Below are 19,129 nucleotides of genomic sequence, written 5' to 3'. Positions count from 1 at the left end.
GTGGCGTCAGGGTTACCAGCCAAGTTCTCCGCAAGAGTTTTTTAATATGAAACATGCCTCAGCACGTAATGTCATTGAAAGATGCTTTGGCTTATTAAAACTTAGATGGGGAATACTTAGGAGTCCATCGTTTTATCCTGTAAGGGTGCACAATAAAATTATTATTGCATGTTTGCTCCATAATTTTATTCGAACCCATATGAGTATTGATCCCATCGAAGCGGAAGTGGGAGAAGAATTACCTACTAATGTGGTGGATGACGATGAACCGAATATCACAAATATTCATCCATCGGATGCTTGGGCTACTTGGAGGATGGAACTAGCCAACCAAATGTTCGATGAATGGCAAGCATCTAGAAATTAGTTAGGTTTAGGGACAAATTGAGTTTGAATTGATTTGTTGATGTTATTTTATGTATCTAGTTTATGAAACTTTGGTGGTCTTTGATTAAAATTCAGATTGTACTAAACTTTGTTGAATTATAATTTAATTATCTTTTCATTCAAAGATGTGTTATAAATTTAAATTTAGTATTGAACTACCGATATAATATTATAAACTGTTCACCTTTTGATTCATGATATTCAAAATAGTAAATAATGTTAATTTATTTTTTTTTCTTAAGAACAATATGTCAGGTGTTCCATCAACGGGTGCTTCTTCTCAAGCTTCTCGAGGAAGCAAAAGAAAATGGGTTCCAGAAGAGGATGCAGCCTTGGTTTCTTGCATGGTGGATTTGCACAATGTAGGAACATTTAATGCTGATACCGGGTTCAAAGCCGGTTATTTGAACGAGCTAGAGAAAATGCTAGAAAAGGCTTTACCAAGAGCAATATTGAAGGCGAAACCAAATATTGAATCTCGGATTAGGTGCCTAAAAAGGGAATGGTCAGTCGTCTACGACATGCTTAATGGCCAAAACAACAGTGATTTTGGTTGGGACGAGCATAGGCAGCTCGTTGTTGCTGAAGATGCAGTTTGGGAATCCTATGTAAAGGTAAAATGTATTTCAAGTATTTATTTGTTTTTTTACAAAACTTATAACTAATATGATTTCCTCATTTTTTTTAGAGTCACAAAGAAGCCTCTCAGTTCAGACATCGTTCTTTCCCTTACTACAACCAGCTTACTGCGATATACGCAAGAGATCGGGCGACTGGGAAAGACGCTTAACAAATTCTTGATGTTCTTGAAGAAATACATGCCGAGGATGAACGTACTACGATATGAATGAAGAGAGAAACACATTCTATGATCGCAAGTCGACGTCTCTTTAAACGACATGGATGTTTCGCATGCAGATCCGCGAGGAGATAGAGACCAAGGGGTTCCTCATCTTCAAACAAGAGAAAGAAGAAATCTGATGCTCGTGATAATGTGTATTCTTCATTTGAGGAGGCTGCCACTTTGTTGGGGGAAAAAATCCAGGCCGTTGGCGATCAAATCAGTAGGACTATGGCCTCCGAGGTGGTAGTTCAAAGAAGTCGGAGGAAAAGATGGAAGAAAGCTTCAAATTTATATTCACCTTATGGTCAATTGAAGGTTTAACCGACGATCGCAGTATGATGCTTTGAGTAAAATTCGATCATCCAACTCAAATGATCGCTTTCTTTAGTTTACCCTCTGTTGTCCGATTGGAATGGGTCAAGATTTTTCTCACTATTAAATATCAATGTTCAAACTTTTGATGTTGTAAAACTATATAACATATGGATTATGATGTACAATTCATTTTCATCTAACCTTTTCTTAATATAAATTAATTATGTTTATGCGAATATAATTCTCAAGTTATATATTGATTTTAGTAAATTCATATAAGAACATTTTATTATTAAGAATTTTATGAAATTATATATCACTGTTAAATTATATTTAATATTAATTATTTTAAATTGTATAAATTCATATAAGAAAATTTATTATCAAGAATTTTATGAAATTTAATATTAATTATTAAATTATATGTAATTATTATTATTTTAAATTATACAAATTCATAAAATATAATTTATTAGTTATAATTATTTTAAATTTTATTAAATCATATATTTTAAATAAAATATATTTAATATTAATTATTTCAAATTTTCATTTATAGTATCATATATTATGATTTGAGTAAATTCATATAAGAATATTAATTATTAAGAATTTTATTAAATTATATATTTTAATTATAATATATTTAATAATAATTATGTTAATTTATATTTTACAAGATCATATATTATGATTTGAGTAAATTCATATAAGAATATTAATTATTAAGAATTTTATGAAATTATATATTTTAATTATAATATATTTAATAATAATTATGTTAATTTATATTTTACAAGATCATATATTATGATTTGAGTAAATTCATATAAGAATATTATTATTAAGAATTTTATTAAATTATATATTTTAATTATAATATATTTAATAATAATTATGTTTAAATATGATTAAATTATTTATTATTGATATTAATAATCTTATTAAAATTTAAATAACAATAACAATAATTACCAAAACAAATTTCGCTAATTATTAAGAATTTTATGAAATTATATATTTTAATTAAAATGGGTTTAATAATAATTATGTTTAAATATGATTAAAATATTTAGTATTGATAATAATAATCTTATTAAAATTTAAATAACAATAACAATAATCATTTACCAAAACAAATTTATGCTAAGGGTATTCTAGTCATTTTAGTTTTTTCCATTATGCTATTACACCTCTATTTCATTCAACCAAACACAAGATTACTATTACGCCTCTATTCCATTACATTCAACCAAACAGTTGATTTGCTATTACACCTCTAATCCAATACACCTCTAATCCAATACACCTCTAATCCAATACAGCGAACCAAACGCAAGAGTTGTCCCACCACAGTAGCTAGTTTCAAAACGATTTCAAGCACAAATCCGTTTTGGTGCTACTTGGCAGCCCATTTTATTATTTAAAGTATTTAAAAATAATTAACTTTAAATATATTTTTTCTTATTTAAATCAAATCAAATTGATTTGAAGCATGAAAATTTTTGATTAAGCTCAACTTAGATAGACGTGCTACTCAATTTATGGACAAGTTTATTCACGTTTGGTGGGACTCAGACATATTAATCTCTAAAAACTTCTTTATTAACAATTACATTCTTTGTTGATTGAGTTTTAGCTCGATTAATATTGACATTATTGCTAGTGTAGGAGGACGTAGGTTCGAGTGTAACACATTTTTTTGCCTCTTTTAGCCATTAAACTTACATTTTTTGTCAAATCACCCCAAAATGCATAGAAAAGTTAACATTTCTTAACTTTTGTTGATGTGACATATATATGGATTGTCACGTGGATGATATGTCAATATTTAATTAATTTTTAAAATTTTAAAAATATTAAAAAATATTTTTGAAATTTTTAATTTTTAATTTTTTAAAAATTAATTCAATGTTTATATGTCATCCATGTGGCAGTCATGGTATATTTCACATCAATAAAGTTAAAATGCATTAACTTTTTCATCTATTTTTAGGTAATTTGACAAAAAGTACAAGTTTAAAGGCTAAAAAAGATGAAAGATTAAATAGAGGGCTAAAAGCATTCCACTTAAGAAGTCAATAGTGCTCTCTTAGGTCTCCCAAAGAGACAGTGGATACTGTGGTTTTGAAGAAGACGAATGGTGACTTCAGGGATATGGAAGATAGGAATGAGTTAGCCTCCTCGAAGAAGAGTTGATCTAACTAACGGTGAAAAGTTCATTAGTAGTTCCATCTGAAAATCCAACGCTGATCTGCTCTGTTTGGACGAGGAAAACCTACAATCCGGACGGTCTGAGAGCACAATTGAGAAGCATTTACAAAACAAAAAAGAAGTTTGAGATCCTTGTTGCAGGGCAGAACTTGTTCATAATATCTTTCGAAGATGAGAATGATTTTGAGCATATTATGGAAGGGCATCCATGGTTTTTTCGAAAACAATTAACTATTTTCGATCGGCTATTGAAGTCGATTGAGCGAAACAAGATTCAACTAATTTATTCTCCGTTTTGGCTTAATTTTGGCCCGTGTCCACCCGAATGTGATAAGAAGGACTTGATGCATGCTGTTGGATCCACTTTTGGGGGTATAATTCGACCAGAGATTAAAGGTGAGTTTGTAATGACCCAAAATTCATGGGCATCGAAAAAGTGCAATATCAGGCCTCCGTCTTAGTAAACCGAGTCCATAAATAATTATTAGGAGTATTTATGAGTCTAGTAACGTGTCTAATTAAGTTTCAATTAGATGAATTTAGTTTAATTAAGAGAAATTAGGAAAAATGACTAAATTGAATTAGGGGTAAAAGTTAAATTATAGATTAATAGAAAATAAAAAGGATTAAAATGGCAATTAAGCCATTAACAAGAAATGAGGTGGCATATATGTAATAAAAATCTTATATTTTAATTATAAAATTTATTATTTAGATATAAATTATGTTAAATTAATTTAAAATAATTATTATTATATTAAGAAAATAAATTAAATAAAGACAAATGTATGGTGATGATAATAGATAAGTGGGTGGTGTTGGTAAATACATGTGTAATAATAAACATGTATTTAATAATAAAATATGTATTGCTTATTAATTAAGTAAATATATTATTATATTATTATAATTAAAAAATAAAGTAAATAAAAGAAAGTAAAGAAATAAAAACAAAAAAAAAAGAAAAACAAAGGAGAAAGAAGTAGAGAACATTTCGAAACAGAGCAGGAGAAAGGAGAAAAAGAAAAATAAAAAGAAAAACTAGGGTTTGAGGCTTTAAGCTTTACTTTGGTAACTCAATCAAGTCCTTTCTTTTAATTTTGATGTTTTAGAAGTCTTAGAACAAAGTTTTGTTGAATTTAAGTTAAAATTTTGAAAGTTCTTAGAAGAACAAAGTTTTGTTGAATTTAAGTTAAAATTTTGAAAGTTCTTAGATTTTGAACATGATTCATGTTGAACAAATTGTTGAATTAGGGTTTGATTGATAGAATTTCTAGTTAGAATTGATAAAAGGATTAAATTGTAAAGTAAGCTATAAGTTTTATGTTGTAGGGACTAAATTGAGGAAAATTCGAATTAGTGAAATGTGCTGAAAATTTAGTAGATAAATTTGAGTTTGGAAGAAATTTGAATAGAAATAGAGTGTGAATTAAATTAGAAAAGTAAATAAATTTAGTTAGGATTAAATTGGAATTAAAGTATAAATTAGATAGAAATTCTATTATTATTATAAATTAATATTGTAATTAATAGTGTAAATTATTATTATTTTCGTAGCTAACAAGGAACTCGAGGCATCGACACACAAAGGAAAGGAGAAGATTATTGAGGAATAATCGAGCAAATTCGGATTTGTATTACTATAATTCAAATTATTTATTATTTAATGTTAAATTTAAATTATGTGTATGGTAAGCAAATAATAAGGTAAGTGACTTTAATGAATTGAATTTGGAAAATTAAATTGAATGAGAAAAGTATGTGTTGGTATTGAATTGTGTTTTGATTAGTGAATGGAAAATTAAAATTGATATTGAAAATGAACTCTTGAAATAAAAGTGAAAATTGAATAGCGATTATATGTGAATAACTGAAATGCACATTGAATTGAGAAAGTGTATTGAATTAGGAATATGTGAATTGAAAATTGATTGAAAAGTGGAAAATGATTCAATTGAAAATGTGAGAAATTGTGACTGAATTGAGTTTTAATTGAGATTTGGAATGCCCTATTAACTAGTCGGGTTAAGTCAGATATAGTTGGTGTTAAAATTAAGTGACCCAAATCCTTATTTAAATTAAATACTGTGGTAAAATAAAATAAAAGTAAAATCCCCATAGAATTATACTTCTTTTATTTTATTTTAGAATAAGATTTTTTAAACCTTATTAAACTCCATCTATTTGATATTATTAGAATAAGGAGTTTCACTCCTATTAGAATAAGGTTTACAAGCCTATAAATAGGCATAGTCTACTCCTCTTGTAATTAATTCGAATTCAACATAGTGAATTTTCTTCTCCTTTGCCAATGGTTTTTTCCCGAAAGGGTTTCCACGTAAAATCTGTGTGTACTTTATTTTTCTATTTCTTTTTCTTTGCGATATATTGTCATTACCGATATTATATTTTTCTCAGTTGGCATGCCATAGGATTTGGAAGAGTACGAGATTTATCGGCTTTGCTGATCAGGCACTTTATGTGTCGTATTTCAAGCACCTCGTGTGTCGTTTCAGGCACTTATGAGTCATATATTGATCAGGTACTATGTACCATTTTAGGCACAATGTGCCGTACTGGTGTATTTGGGTTGGAATCTATGTATCTGTCAAAGTCCAGATTGTTAATAGGGTGAATAACTGAAATGAGGAAATTATATGAACATGATTGATCGTATTATTGAAAATATTGAAAGAAATGAGAGAAAAAAATGAATTGTGGATTGAAATTGAAATTGGAAATGGAAAACATGAACTAAATGTTCATGTAGTAAAGGTAATTAAAGTTATGACATATGATTAAAAGTTGATGCATAGTTAAAAGTGTATTGTTAATAATAATATAGTTTAAGAATGAATTAATGTAAGAGAAAATCAATTGTTATATACTTGATATTTATATTTTATTATGGTTATTACAGTTTGAATTATGGTAATACCATTGAGTATAAAATACTCAGCGTACGGTTGTTTCTGTGCGCAGGTTGAAAGAAGTCCAGAGTCTCGGTTCAATATCCAGAACAATCCCGACTCCACCATAAATTTTGGTGATGTTTTCTCCTTTATTTGAAAGTGGCATGTACTAGGAGTTGTATAGGTTATATAGATGTGATTGTAATGTTGGTTGTAAAAAAATGTTATACCATATTTTGATATTAGTTTAATAAAATGGTAAAGATTATATTATATAATTTGTCATTAAGTTAGAATGGAAAATGAATGAAGTTATTAGTTAATTTTGAATGATATTATGAATGTTTAGTTATTAAATTACTATGTTAATGAATTGGTCATGATTTAAGTATATTTGAGTTTATATTGTTTTTGGTTGTGCCATTGGTTTTGGATTGGTTGTTGTTTGAAAATTGCAGGGAAGGTTAGATGTTTATAAATGGGTTATATTGAATTTTAAAAAAAAAATTGGAGTAATCGAACAAGTCCCGTTCCATTATTAATATGTGATTTAACTTCGAAGGTCCATTAAAAGGGATTTTATGATTTTAATTTTTATATGTTTGTTATTTACTTGTGAATTGCTCATAAATTGACCGATATGTTCTGTAATGCCTCGTAACCCTATTTCGACGACGGTTTGGAGTTAGGGGGTGTTACAGAGTTTTGCTGAATTAGAGTTAATTTGGATGTTTAAAAACTGTTACGAAGAGGTATTTTTGTTTCTATGAATAGACAATGAAAAATCTGGCTCTCTTTCAAATATGAGAATCTCCCGACTTTTTGTTTTGGGTGTGGCCGATTAGGTTGTGGGGTTAAGGATTGTACATAGATGCCGTCTGGAGATCGAGTTAAGGCAGAAGATGATCTACCTTATTCATTAGCGCTCAAGGTTGAATCATCCATAATAGGAAAAGAAAGTTTATTGTTTGGTTCCTTGATGAAAAGAACAATGAAACAATATTATTACACAGGTATGGAAGCAACGAGTAGAGATAAAGGTTTTTCACTAGATTCTACGAAACAATACATCAGACGACGAAGGAAGGTTACTCTGAGAAGAATTTTACTTTTTTTGAAACTGTGAAAATTTGGCAAAATTATAGGGATATCAAAGCTAATTTATCTCCTCAAATTACGCCTATAGACGTCAAAGATAAGTCTAACAAGAATTAATATGTTGATATAGAAAATTTAAAAGGAAACTCTGAGCTGGAGGGGTCTACCAATTTAATAGGGGCCTAAAAATTGGGTCACAAAAAATAAGTTGGCGCCGCTTAGTCAATAGAGATATATTCGAAACAAACATGTCTAAGATGATAATGGGAAAGTGAAAATTTAATCAAGAGGAGTCAGATGATATTGAACCATATTCCTCTGTTGAAGACATAGCGAAAAGAGTAAAATCTGACAGTGAATATTCTGAAGTTCTCACAATAATTGAGCCTTCGTGGCCTATTTCGAAGGATGACTTAGATTCTTCACAAATTATATCGGCGACTGCCAAATTGCAAGCCGACCGGAAACAATGAAGCTTTTATGTTGGAATGTCTGGGGATTGGGGAATCCTCGGGCTACTAGGAGGCTTCAACACACGTTGAAGCTTTACAAACCTCAACGGGTCTTCTTAATGGAGACAAATTGGATCACACTCGAATGGAATGTGTTCGAAAACGCTGTGGTTTTCATAATGGGTTGGATGTTTTAGCTTCTAGTTCGCGAGAAGGATTAAACGTTGCCTGGAATGGGTATTATTTGATCCAAGTTTGCAGATATTCAAATAACCACATTGCTGTAGAAATTAGTGAAGAAGACGACTCAAACAAATAGAGGTTTATTGGTTTTTATGGAAACCCAAGACAATCCAATCGATAAGAATCTTGGAATCTTCTTCAAAGGTTACGAAGCACATGTTCATTGCCATGGTGTGTTTGTGGGGATATTAACGAGATTATGTATGCACATGAGAAAATAGGAGGGGCAACAAAAGACGAAAGGCAAACGGGGGAGTTTTGGAAAGCTTTGGCAGATTGTGATTTGATTGATATGGGTTTCATGGGACAGAAGTTCACTTGGAAAAAGGGGAAATTTTGCGGATACAAATATTATAGAAAGACTCGATAGAGGAGTGGCAAATATTAAGTGGTTAAATTTGTTTACTAATTTTTCGGTACAACATCCCCCTCACTGTTTCTCCGATCACTGCCCAATTTTCATTCAAACAGAGACAAATGTAAAACACTTTGGGAGAAACCAGTTTAAATTCGAGTCTTGGTGGATACTTGCGGATTCATGTGAAGAAGTTTTTAAGAAACTATGGGATAAAAAGTCAAGAGATGTTTTGGATAAATTAGAATATATTCGGGTTGGTCTACAGAGATGGGGGAAAATATCAAGGGAGATCGCGATAAGAGAACGAAGAATCTTCGGAAAAGATTGGTTGAACTTGATGGCATGATTAAGGATGATGATACTTTAGCTGAAATAATTTATATGAAATTGGAATTAAATTGGGAGATGGAGGAGGAAATGTATTGAGAACAGAGAGCCAGAGCTAATTGGTTGTGCCAAGGGGATAAAATACGACTTTCTTTCATAGCAAAGCATCTCAAAGACATATGACGAATAAAATACGAGGATTAAAAAATATTGATGGTATTCTTAAAACAGAAGACAAAGATATGGAGAATATCGTAAGAGATTATTTTATGGGGCTTTTCCAATCAAGTGGGTCGACGACATAAATCATCTCCTCTCGGGTGTTAAACGGTGTATCGATGAAAATATGAATTAGTTATTAATAACAAAATATAAAGAGGAAGAAATGGTTGAAGCGCTCAACAGTATAGGGCCGACCAAAGCTTTCGGACCTAATAGATTTCCAACCATTTTCTTCCAGAAATTTCGGCACATTGTGGGGAGGGAGGTAAGCAATTTCTACTTGGAGGTCCTTAATAAAGGTAAGTCTGTAAAACCTTTGAATCACACAGATATTATGTTGCTTCCAAAGAATGCCCATCTGAAAAACCCTACAAACTTTAGACCAATTAGTTTCTGCACGGTGTTCTATAAAATCATCTCAAAAACTATATCAAATAAATTTTAGAAAGTACTTGATCTTTGTATCGATTCAGCTTAAAGTGCGTTCGTAACGAAAAATTAATAACTGATAACGTACTTCTTGCCTATGAAATTCTTCATACCTTACGAAATAAAAGGGTGGGGAAAAAAGTCTTATGGCACTTAAGACCGACATGAGCAAGGCATACGATCAGGTGGAATGAGAGTTTTTGAAACAAATGATGACCAAAATGGGTTTTGATGATTTGTGGATTGATCTTATCATACACTGTATTAACACTGTTTCGTATTCGATTATTTTAAATGGTGTGCCAGGGATGGTCTTTACCCCAGAAAGAGGTTTTGCGTCAATGTGATCCTTTAAGCCCTTTCTTATTTCTCATTTGTAGTGAAGGGCTTTCAACTCTATTAAGGCTCGCAAATGAGGAAGGGAGTTTGAGAGGGGTTAAGGCAAGCAGAAGGGGGCCTGAGATTTCCCACCTTTTTACTGATGACTGTATTTTATTTAGGGAAACGACTGATAAAGGTACTACGACGTTCGAAAAGGTTCTAAAAGAGTACGAAGTTTGCTCAGGCCAATGTGTCAATTATGGGAAGTCGACTGTGTTTTTCAGTTCAAATACCATTGATACAATCCGTGTTACCATTTCAAATAGGTTGGGGGTCAAAAGGTCCAACAATTCCGAGAAATACTTGGGTCTGCCAAATATGGTGGGCGAGAAGAAACGTCTGGCATTCCAACACTTAAAGGATCGCATAAAGATGAAGATCGATAGTTGGAGTACACGTTTATTATCGCGAGGAGTAAAAGAGGTTTTCATAAAAGCTGTTTTACAAGCAATCCCAACATACACAATGACATGCTTTCTATTACCGAAATCAATATGCAAAGAGATGGAACAAATTATAGCAAATTTTTGGTGGCAAAAGGGTTATGAGAGATGTGGGATCCATTGGTGTTCATGGAGCAAATTATTCAAATTAAAGTAGTGTGGTGGTCTTGGTTATCGTAATTTAGCAAAATTTAATTTGACCCTTCTCGCAAAGCAAGGCTAGAGATTAATTGACAATCCCAAGTCCCTTTTAGCACGAACGTTGAAAGCCAAATATCATCTAAATTCTAATTTCTTAAATTCAGGGTTAGGGAACTTACCTTCATATACTTGGAAAAGTATATGGGCTGCGAAAGGACTCCTGCTATCTGGACTGTACTGGAGGGTGGGCACTGGTCGTGACATTAGAGTCGAGGACGATGTTTAGGTTTTGAATGTTGAAGGCCTGTTGACCAGACAAATGGTTAGTAGGCAGAATATTATAAGGGTTACGGATCTTATTGACAGTACTACTAGATCATGGAGAACTGAGTGGATTTTGAACACATTTTCTAAAGATGATGCTCAAAAGATTCTGCAAATTCCACTGGCTCATCTTCCTCATGATGATTTTCTAGTACGGAGAGGTGAATCATTCGGCGAGTATACCGTGCGTAGTGGATAAAAGTTACTATTACAAGGTAATGCTCAAAATATTAATAGTTACAACCTGATTGAAAATAATAAATGCTACAAGAAGCTGTGGAATAGTGACCTCGCTTCCAAATTAATTATTACAGCTTGGAGAGTCACTCTCAACTATCTTCCTACACTAGTGAATCTAAGAATAAAAAGATTAACTAATGAAGTTGTCTGTCCAAGATGCATGCAAGGGCTGGAAACTAGGGAACACATTTTTCGCGATTGTGTTGTTACAAAGGAAACATGGGAAAAATTAGAGTATGCCTGGTCTCATGATATATCCCAAATGGAGTTTATGGAACGGTTTACCTGGGTCTTGTTAAACAGTAAGACAGATGGATGTCGAATCTTTGTCTACGCCATTTGGGCTATCTGATCCGCTAGAAATCAATGGATTCATGAAGGACATAAGAGATCTGGAGCAGAAACAACGAAGTTCATATTACAGTATATACAGGACCTAAAAGATACTGATAGAAAACATCTTACCTTAAGTCCGGACTCTGATTTATGGAGACCTCTGAAACAAGGCTTCTTTAAAATAAACTTTGATGCTGCTTTTGATAACAGTAAAAACAGATCATGCTCGGGAATCGTAGTTAGGAATTTTAAAAGAGATGTTTTGGCCTAAAAAAAATGGCCCACGACAACATTCCTTCCGGATTCGCAGCTGAAGCCATTACATGTCTGCAGGCGGTTACTGTGGGTAGAGATTTGGGGATGAAATATGTTGAAATTGAGGGCGACTCCCTGACGGTAATCAAGAAAGTTAAAAATCCATATAGAGACAAATTGACAATTGGACCATATATTCATGATATTAAAGAACATAATGCGGCTTTTTATGAATGCAAGTTCCAACATGCAAGGCAAGCAGCAAACAAATCAGCACACAATTTGGCATCTGAAGGGCTAAAAAGGGTAAAAATGCGTACCTTGTTCATGAAAATGTTGGTCAAGATCTAACTGAATCGGAAGTCGATCAGGGATGAAGATGAAGCTTACACCGAAACAGAATCATCAAGTGGTTATGTGGAGTATGAGAAGATGTTGGATCCATTTCTCTGTCTGTTTGTCTTCTCTAAGAGCTGGTCGTTTGGGATGCAGATATTTTCTATAGAATAATCTAGAAAAAGACAACTCATATGGCTGGGTTGTTGTTTTATTGTCGTTTAGTTTACTGTTTCTTTTTCTTTGAATTTTGGTAGGCCTTTAGTCTTTGTTTTTGAGGACTGGCTCGTGCTCTGTTATTAGGCTTTACTACTTTGGTCTTTTTCCTTTTTAAATACAACCCAGTATTTTAATAAAAAAAATAGAAGGCTAAAATAATTTTTTTTTATAAAATTGGACAGTTAAATAAATCATCATGCCATGTTTTTAAAATACAAAATTTTAAATTTTATGAGTATAATATTTAAGGGTATTTAAGTTGTTAATTAAGTAAATAACTAAATTAAATTATTAATAATTAAAATTTAAAACTCTTAACATATTAACTTAGATTTTTATTAAAACCCATACAATATTTAAATTAAGCGTTAATTGAACAATTAACTTTCATTAATTTGGTTGATTTTTGAATTAATCGAAATTTGTAACATATTTTAAGTTTAAAACATGACAATAATTATAACGATTTTTTTAGTTTAAAACATGAAAAAGAATAAACCAAATAACACAATGAGAAGACTAAATTAAAACCACTAAGAAAATAATATATATTTTGAAATAACAGAGTATAGATATATATTTAATTTTAATTAAATTCATAATAGTTTTTTCCATTAGACAATTACATCACATGCATTGGATTAATATATATTTGACTTACATGTATGTGCCATATAATATTTATTTTATTAGCTTCGTGAATCGATTAATTAATCACTTTTGAACTGAATTAATTAATAATTAAAATTTTAACGATCTCGATTGAATTAATTTCAATGATCGATCGATTCACTAAATTAATTTGATTTTAACCACTTATAAATTATATTTTAGTGTTTAGAAAGTCATCTTATAATTAGATTTGAGTGTAATTGCTTGTAACTAGATAAAGATGACATATTTGGGTAATTATTGTAATTAATAGATGTCACTAAATTGGGTGTAATTGGAGTATCCTAATTACACTTTCCAATTATTAGGGAAGGTGAGAATTAGAGTATTTATACTCAAATCTAATTTTAAAAATTATTTTTATATAAGTTATAAAATTATATTATAAGCATGAACACATACGAATATTTGGAATGATTATGACAAAAATTTATTATATTATAACCTATAAAATTATATTATAATTTTTATTTTATAAAGCTATAACAAAAATTTATATTATTTAAATCCTATATTTTTTCTAAAATCATGGTAAAAATTATTATAAAAATAAATTACATGTTATAAAAGTGTTATAGTATCATATATTTATTTATAAAAATTATGGTCAAGAAGTATCTACATAACTTATTTATGCGTACATGTTATAATTTTTAAATCATAACTTATTGTAAAAATAACTTTTAAAATTATGAAAAATACTATATTATTTATAAGAAGTGTTGGAGCTATTTATAAAGGTTATATATTATAATTTTATATTATATTTTACTTAATTTACGTATTATAAAAATGAATATAACCTAGCATAAGTCTTTTTCAAAATTAAATTTATGTAAGTTTTTTTTATGATTAAAGTTATAGATTATTTGGACTATGAACCCAAATATTATAAGGTAAATATTTTCTTGCACCATGTCGTGGTGTATGATATCATTTGAGAGAATGGTGTTAGACACAAACACCATAAATATCTTGTGAACTCTTTAATTTGAGACATTTAAGGCTTCAAAATATGATTGAGAAAACATTTTCTGTTCTAAAAAAGTATTTCTCATATTAACAACATACAAAAACAAGTTTGGATCATAGAAGCATGTTGCATATTTCTCAGTTTCAATCATAAGTGGAATTGAGATAATCTATACTTTAAAGACTACATGGAACAAAGAAATCTAAATAATCATAATGATGTAAATTCAAATTTAGATGATGATGAACTCGACTAAGGATCGTCAAATGATGATGAGGAGCATATGTTAAATATTAAATAGGAAATAATCCAATAAATATGCACTCGAATAATTAGATAAAATTGTATATAATATTTATTTATTTTTGTTATTTATATTAGTAATCGAATTACCACTATTTTTAGACTAACATAATACATATGATCATTTAATTTTAATTTTAATTTTTGTTACTTGTTTAGAAATTATTTTATCAAACTAAAACTTTTTATAATAATTAATATTCCTAAAATATAAAATACATAACTGTTAGGGCATTTTACCAAAAAAAACCCTTTTTTTAAAAGAAATTACCGAAATGGGCCCATTATTTAATTATTTACCGGAATGTTCTATTTTTCTGCAAATCGCGTCCACGTCAACAGCGATGTCGAAACAGCCAGAATCGCGTCCCACGCGCCGCAATTGTCGACGTGGACGCGATTTGACCCGCGCGTGAACAATGCTCCAACGATAAAAAATTTGACCGTTGCCCCCCCAACGGTAAAAAAAAACTATAAATACCCCCACCCTTTTTTTTTCACAAACTAATCCTCTCTCAAATTTCCTCTTAATTTCCTCTCAATTTCCTTCAAAAATTCTCTTAAGTTACTCTTAAGTTCCTCTTAAGTTTCTCTTAACTCCCTTTTTTTAAATCATTTTAAAAATATTTTTTAATTTTTTTTAAACCGTAAAAATTTGTACGATTTTAGCAATGGCCGGAGAATTGACTCGTCTTGATAAGCATCACATATCGGTGGAACAAATGAAAATGGTAAGTATTAAATTAAATTTTTAAATATTATTTAAGAATTTTTTATTTATGCATTTTTAGATAATTATTAATTTTTTATTTGTTATAAAAGTCTGTAGATCGGGTATTAGAATGCAATATCCGGAATATGCATGCTCCTCCATCACTGTTGGTAGAGAACTACCTGAGGGAAGCGGGTTTTTGGCACGTGGCGACGGTAGGCCGGGGATGCAAGGTGGATTCGAAACTAATCAGTGCGTTGATCGAGAAGTGGAGATCTGAGACGCACACATTCCATCTTCCATGTGGAGAGTGCACTATCACTCTAGAAGATGTCAGTCTGCAATTGGGATTGCCGGTGGACAGGAGCCCAGTCACCGGGTCTGCCCAATCTAGCGATTGGGAGGCGGTGTGCTATGAACATTTGGGCGCTATTCTGGAGAAAATGGAGGGAGGTAAGATCGAGATAGGCTGGTTACGTGACACATTCCCTAATTCGGATGAAGATTCAACCGAAATTGAAAGAATCCGATATGCTCGGGCATATATTCTTCAATTAATTTGAGGTTATCTGATGCCCGACACGTCACGGAGCCGCATACATCTAAGATGGCTGCTGAAACTCGTTGATTTTAGAGTAGCCGGTGAATTGAGTTGGGGGTCTGCCGTCTTGGCAACGTTATATCGGGAGATGTGCGGGGAGACGCGACCGAGGAGAGCAAAAACCGAAGGTTGCCTGTCACTACTGCAGTCGTGGGCACGATTTCGCTTTCCATTTCTATGTCCTCGAGTGGACCACCCATATACATTCCCACTCATAACGAGTTAAATTTTATATTAGATTTTAAAATTATTATGTAGATTTTTAAAAATAAAAGTATGCTAAAAAATTATTTAATTAAGTGGAATCATCCGGCAAGTCATGCTCGATTATCGTCCTCTCTTGAAGATATACGGCTTCTATTGGACCAACGGTCGGAAGCACAAGTAAGTTTTGAATAAAATAGATATTTTCATACATTCGCTAGTCGATTGATATTTAGTATTTAGTATTTAGTATTATGTATATAACTAATATTTCTATCATGTTCATATAGTTTTAATGGACACCATACGAGGATCCGTCAATTCGGGCAGTAATCCCGGAAGAGTTCTTACAAAATCCACAAGCTTGGCACGTGAAAGTCATGTTGATCAACTACGCAACCGTGGAGTCGCACCAGACAGATAGAGTGCTACAACAGTTTGGATGTAGACAACCGATTCTCGTGGATCCTGAGGTGTTTGACGATCAACACAAAGTTGACCTTCGGCAATTGAATACGGATTGGACGAGATACTGGTCCGAGTACATGGAAATGTGGGAAGATCGATATGAATATATACCTACTCGGGAACCAATCAGCGTTCCGGAGTTAGCGTGCATTCCAGAATACATGCCATGGTTTAGGATCCATGGCAAGCCGTATTTACTGATGCCAGATGAGAGGCAGCGGCAAATACGTGTCGAAAGGGAAATGCGCGGGCCTCTAAATCCAACACGACAAGACGACAAAGGTAGCATCTCAACGAGGCCCAGACATTCATCCGGCTCATCATCAGCGGCCATGCAATCACCAGGCCCAACGAGAGCACCGACACTGTCACCCGACGCAACAGTTCAACCTATAATACCCACGCAACCGCCTGTTCAGATGATGTCAGGTGCGTTTCCTAGCCCTTATATGTATCCTAACCCTTATATGTACCATTTTTCGAGTCCTATGGCAGGTTGGAGCCAAATGCCCCGTTCAGCTCCATTTCCTGATATGCCGAGTGGACTGCCGATGTATAGGCCAGCGACGCACGAGGGATCGCAAGAGGGGCTGTCGGGGAGCTCTCCTTTTTACCAATCCCCACCAACGTATGGGTTTCAAACACCATCGCCGTTCGTGATGCAAACACCTCCATATACACTATTCTTTGAAAGTGGATCATTGTCCCAAGTCCGACAACTAGATGCCGTACCGGAAGAACTGTAATCCTCGCGAGAACAACAACCGCCGCCGGAAGCTAGAGAAAGGAGGAATCCAAATACAGAACCATCGACTACCGCCATATGGCAATCGAATCCCCGAGCATAGACATTGATTGCAGATTTAAATTTATTTGTACAAATATTTTGAATATTTTGATATTATTTGATGTAATAAAATAGAAGTTTATTTGATCTAATAAAATAGAAATTTTGATATTATTTGAGAATTCTACTAACTTTTAATACCCTTAAATTAAAAACCCTAACCTAATTTAATTAAAACCTTAAACCCTAAACTTAAAAACCCTAACCCCTTAACTTAAAAACCCTAATCTAATTAACTTAAAAACCCTAACCTAATTAAATTAAAAACCCTAACCTAACTTAATTAAAACCCTAAACCCTAAACTTAAAAACCCTAACTTAATTTAATTAAAACCCTAAACCCTAAACTTAAAAACCCTAACCTAATTAGATTAAAAACCCTAACCTAATTTAATTAAAACCCTAAACCCTAAACTTAAAAACCCTAACCTAATTAACTTAAAACCCCTAACCTAATTAAATTAAAAACCCTAACCTAATTTAATTAAAAACCTTAAACCCTAAACTTAAAAACCCTAACCCTCTTAACTTAAAAACCCTAACCTAATTAACTTAAAACCCTAACCTAATTAAATTAAAAATCCTAACCTAATTTAATTAAAAATCCTAAACCCTAAACTTAAAAATCCTAACCTAATTTAATTAAAACCCTAAACTAAATTAATAATTTTACTTTCACATAATGTTAGATTTGGAAAAATGTTTTTCCTGGTACTAACAATTAATAATTTATATAATTTGATAAATTTACTAATCATTAATACAATTTATCAATTAATAATTTTACATTCACATAATGTTAGATTTGGAAAAATGTTTTGACCGGTAGTAACAATTAATAATTTTATATAATTTGATAATTTTACTAACCATTAATACAATTTATCAATTAATAATTTTACATTCACATAATGTTAGATTTGGAAAAATGTTTTGACTGGTACTAACAATTAATAATTTTATATAATTTGATAATTTTTACTAACCATTAATACAATTTATCAATTAATAATATCACAAACTTAATTTTTTTTACAATTACATTTAACTATTGCGGTTAGGGCATGATCGACTTGTATGGCTTGGATTCCTACACCATCCGTACAACTTCGTTTGACTGGCTGTTTCTCAGATATCCATATTGTTACGTATTCTAGTCGACCAAGGTCGACCCATTGGTTTGAGACGTAATTCTCTATCCGATAACAGCTTAAAAGGAGCAAGAGATACGGGCGGCCACTTACGTTCATCTGGGACCGGTGGGAAAACGTGTCTCCAGACGTTGTACATGTTTTCTAATTTGTACATTTCGTCCACATAACTCATCGGATCCAGACGGAGATTCTAACAAGTTGCAATAACATGCGCGCATGGATAACGAAGTGCATCAAACATCCCACAGTCACAAGTCCTATTTCGCAAGGGTACACGATATTGCCCGCCAACAACACCTTGGTGCAGTCTGTTAAACTCTGTCACGCGAAACCATAAATTGTCTCGATCGTGACACACAATGTGCATTGTGTTTTCCCTCGCCTTGGCCTTGTTAATTTATTGAACTATTTTACTGCACCATACATGTCCTCCCTGCATCTGGCCTGCATAACTTGCTGCTCATTTTGGAAATAGCGCCGCCAAACGAAAATATGTCTCTCGCATAACCGATGTTATCGGTAGATGGCGCGTTCCTTTAAGAACAGAATTGATGCATTCAACCAAGTTCAACGTCATATGGCCATATCGTAGGCCGCCGTCGTATGATTGTGCCCACTGTTCGAAACGTATGTTACAAAGGTAGTCCGCCCCTTCTCCGTTAATTGAACGTAAAATTGCCAACATCTCGTGAAAACAATCTTTATTTATTTCATACCCT

At 32.1% G+C, this 19,129-nt stretch overlaps 1 long non-coding RNA gene across 7 annotated transcripts in view; it reads right to left on the bottom strand.

Moving 5' to 3' along the window:
• LOC105773776 (uncharacterized) overlaps nucleotides 1-12,494 on the bottom strand; it is a 33,304-nt gene extending 20,810 nt beyond the window's left edge. For 2 of the 7 annotated variants that reach the window (XR_008196798.1, XR_008196800.1), the window contains exons 1-3: nucleotides 12,242-12,488; nucleotides 11,796-12,056; nucleotides 10,946-11,722 (exon numbers count right to left, since the gene is read on the bottom strand). This is a non-coding gene — a long non-coding RNA (uncharacterized LOC105773776). Of the gene's footprint in view, nucleotides 1-9,489; nucleotides 9,748-10,945; nucleotides 11,723-11,795; nucleotides 12,057-12,241 lie in introns of those variants that run through there. The other 5 variants (XR_001127157.2, XR_008196801.1, XR_008196797.1 and 2 more) reach the window with 5 other exon arrangements.
• Nucleotides 12,495-19,129: the final 6,635 nt, after the last annotated feature.

Source organism: Gossypium raimondii, chromosome 6 (assembly GCF_025698545.1).
Source record: "Gossypium raimondii isolate GPD5lz chromosome 6, ASM2569854v1, whole genome shotgun sequence".
Classification (NCBI taxonomy): domain Eukaryota; kingdom Viridiplantae; phylum Streptophyta; class Magnoliopsida; order Malvales; family Malvaceae; genus Gossypium; species Gossypium raimondii.
Note: the sequence above shows the minus strand (reverse complement) of the source record. Positions and strands in the feature narration are given on the sequence as shown.